The 3,935-nt window shown below is 38.7% G+C and overlaps 1 pseudogene; it reads right to left on the bottom strand.

The window, feature by feature from the left end:
• Positions 1-1,107: 1,107 nt before the first annotated feature.
• On the bottom strand, positions 1,108-1,225 carry LOC111729225 (annotated as a pseudogene).
• Positions 1,226-3,935: the final 2,710 nt, after the last annotated feature.

Here is a 3,935-nt window from a genome sequence, read left to right as displayed (position 1 = left end):
ACCTGAAACCCAGGTAGGACTGCCTCGAAACCCGATCGCCCAGCTTGACAAACGCCGAACCCCGCCCAGAGAGTCTGTGGATCCTGGTTTTACATTCTCGTGACCCAATCCTGTGCCCCCTTCTCTCTCGGCGCCCCATGTAACCCTGAAGCTTACAGGTCAGCAACTTCACGAAGACCCACGAGGAGAAAGAAACCCACAGGCTCCCAGTGTTCAACAATTTCGTGGCACGGACTGAAAACTGGCAGGGACGGGATAGGGTGATGAAGTGGAGGCAGGTGGCCCGTCCCACTCCCTGGCGGCACCCCAGCCCCTACCTCGTCACATCGCTGAAGTCCAGGTGCCAGCTCTCACCTGTGCTCCTCAGGGCCTCCCTGGCCCCAAGCAGGCTCCTCCGGCCATGCCTCCTTCCAGGGTGGCTGTCTTTCTCAGAAGAACTCGGGTCCAAGAAGACGAGTTTTTCCTCATCTTGTGTCAAGTCGTCAGCAAAAAAGGACGAAGGCCCTGCCCAGTGGCAGGAAAGGAAAAAGCACATGAACAAATCATTATAGAATGTGTCAGGTGGTGACAAATGCCAGTATGTTAGGGTCTGGGCCGAGTCCCTTCATTTGTGCCGCTAGAATGTAAGGTCATGAGACGAGATTTTTAGAAAAGAGCTTTATGGAGGATGATCGACATGCTGTAAGCTGCATATGAAGCATGCGATTTGAGAAGCTTCGACAAATGTATGCATTCATGAAACTCACTACGGTCCAGATTGTGGAGAGATCCACGGCCCCCATGTTCCCTTCTGCCTCTGGCAGTTCCTCTGCTCCCCATGTGCTCCCCATCCCCACGGATTGGCGACAGCCACTGATCTACTTCCTGTTACTATAGATGACCTTACATTTTCTGGAGTTTCGTATAAATGAAACTATGCAGTAGCTATTCTTGTATGTCTGGCTTCCTTAACTCAGCAAAATTATTTTGAGATTTACCTATGTCGTTAGGCTGATCAATAGTTGATTCCCTTTTATTGCTGAGTGTATTCCATTGTATGGCTAATCTATAATTTGTATATTTATCTGTTGATGGACACTTGGGTCATTCCAATTTTTTTTTTTTTTATGCCTACAGCACCTGGTCTTCCTAGGTGGTCTCCCATCCAAGTACTAACCAGGCCCGACCCTGCTTATCTTCCGGATCAGACGGGATCGGGCTTGTTCAGGGTGGCATGGCCGTAGACCATGGACTGTGACTCCGCTGGGGCAGGAACCCAGGACCGTCTGAGTGTAAGGCAGGCATGCTAACCGCTACACTATGGAACCACGTCCCATTCCAATTTTTTTGACTATTAAAAATTAAGGTACTATAAACACTTGTACGTAAGTCTTTGCACAGATGTATATTCTCATTCATTGTGCATTCATATCTAAGAGTGGAATTTCTGGAAAATATTGTAGATTTATGTTAACTGTTTTAAAAAACTGCTAAATCAATTTCCAGAGTAATTGAAGCAGTTTTTACATTCCCACTGGTAGTGTATGAGAATATCTGGTTGTTCCATAGCCTAGTCAAAAGTTGGTATGACTGATCTTAAATTTGAGACACTTTAATAGAAGTGTAGTGGTATTTCATTGTGGTTTAATTTGCATTTCATGACTAATAATGTCGAGCATCTTTTCACATACTTATTTGCCATCCAAATATGTTCCCCAGTGAAACGCGCGTTCAAATTTTGCCCATTTAAAAAACTGGGCTGTTTTCTTATTATTGAATCTGAGGAGTCTCTGTATGTTCTGGAAATAAGTCCTTTATCAGATACATACTTGGCCAAGTTTTTTTTCCCTCACTGCCTGTGGTTTGCCTTTTTATTCTCAACAGTTGAAGAACCTAAGTTTTTAACTTTGATGAAGTCCAATTTATCAATGTTTTTCTTTTGTGGATCATGCTTTTCGCATCACGTCTAAAACATTGCCTAACCCAAAGTCACAAAGATTTTCTCCAATGTTTTCTCTTAGATTCTTTATGGCTTTAGGTACTACTTTCAGGCCTAGGACCTATTTTGGTTAATTACTGTACGGGGTACAGGGCAGAGATCAAAGTTCATTTTGTCGCATAGGATATTTGGTTGTTTCAGGACTCATTCTTGAAGAGACTATCTTTGCTTCACTGAATTGCCTTTGAACCTTTATTGAAAATCAACTGACCATGCATGCATCCCTCTGTTTATAGACTCTGTATTCTGTTCTGTTATTTGTCTACTTTTACAGCAGTAAAGCCTGTCATGATTCCTGTAGATTCACAATGTCTCGATGTCTAGTCATGGCAGTCCTCTGACTTTACTATCTTTCAGGTTTGTTTTGGTATTTTAGGTCTTTTGCATTTCTATATGAATTTTAGAATCAGTGGTCAGTTTCTACAAAAGAACCCACTGGGAATCAATTGAGAAAGCGTCGACTCTGTAGATCAGTTTGGGGAGAGTTGACATCAAACAATATGGAGTCTTCCGATCCATAAGCACAGTTTATCTCTCTATTTATGTAAATTTTCTTCGATTTTGGCAATGTTTGTAGCTTTCAATAGAAAGTCTTGCACACTTTTGACAGACCATCCCACGTGATCATTTACATTTTTGATGCTATCGTAAGTGGTATTTTTATTTTAATTTCTGATCGTTAATAACCAATATTTAGAGATACAACGGATTTTTGCATGTTAGTCTTATATCCTGAAAACTTGATTAACTCACTTATTAGTTGCAGTAGGTTAAACGATTTTTTAAAATTTCATTAGATTTTCTACATAGAGGATCGCGTGATCTGTAGGTCAAGACAGTTTTACTTTTTCCTTTCTCATCCTTGCCTTATTGTACTGATTACGATCTCTAGAAAAAATGTTGAGTAGAAGCGGGGAAACCAGATGTCCATGTCTTGTTCTTGGTCTGAAAGAGGAAGCATTGGGTCTTGCACCATTAATTATAATATTAGTTGTGGATTTTTCAGAAATGCTCATTATCAGAGTGAGGAAGTTCTCATATTCTGAGTTTTCTAAGATTTTCAAAAATCAGAAGCGGATGTTGGATTTTATAAAATCTGTATTCTGCTTTTATGATAATATGTGGTTTTCCTTATTTATTCTGTTAATAATGTGAATTACATTATTTTTTAATTAAAAATTATTGGGGTGACGTCGATTAACAAAATCAAATAAGTTTCAGGTATATCATTCAATAGTAAGTTGTATATATATTGCATTGTGTATTCATCACCCAGAGTTAGATTTCCCTCTGTCATCAAATATTTGATATTACTTATTTCTTACACGTTTGATAGAATTCACCAGTGAAAGCCTTTGAGCATGGAATTTTCTTTATGGAAAGATTTTTAACTATAAAATTGATTTTTAAAAAATAGAATTAGGGTCATTCAAGCTAACTATTTTCAAGAGAACTTTGGTAGTCTGTGTTTTTCAAGGAGTTCGTTTATTTCGTTTAAGTCGTTGAAGTCATTGGCATAAAATTTCATAGATATCATTATCTTTTTAATATCTGTAGAATCTGTAGTAATGTTACCTCTCTCATTCTTGATGTTGGTAGTTTATGTATTTATCTTTTATTGTCTTGATCAGTCCGGTTGGGAGTTTATCAATTTTTATCAATGAACTTCTCAAAGAACCAGCTTTGGGTTCTATCAATTTTTTGCTTTTGTTTTTCTGTTTTTACTTCATTGATTTCACTCTTATTCTTATTATTTCCTTTTTTCTATTACTTTGATTTCATTTATTTTCTTCACTCTTAGCTTCTGAAGGTGCATCTTGAAGTCACTGGTTTGAAACCTTACTTGTTTTACATATAGGCATTTTATGCTAAACATATCCCTCTAAGAAGTGCTTTAACTGCATCCCAGAACTTTTGATAGGTTGTGTTTTCATTTTCGTTCAATTCGAAATATTTC

The sequence above is a fragment of the Pteropus vampyrus genome, unplaced genomic scaffold (assembly GCF_000151845.1).
Source record: "Pteropus vampyrus isolate Shadow unplaced genomic scaffold, Pvam_2.0 Scaffold252, whole genome shotgun sequence".
Taxonomy (NCBI): domain Eukaryota; kingdom Metazoa; phylum Chordata; class Mammalia; order Chiroptera; family Pteropodidae; genus Pteropus; species Pteropus vampyrus.
Note: the sequence above shows the minus strand (reverse complement) of the source record. Positions and strands in the feature narration are given on the sequence as shown.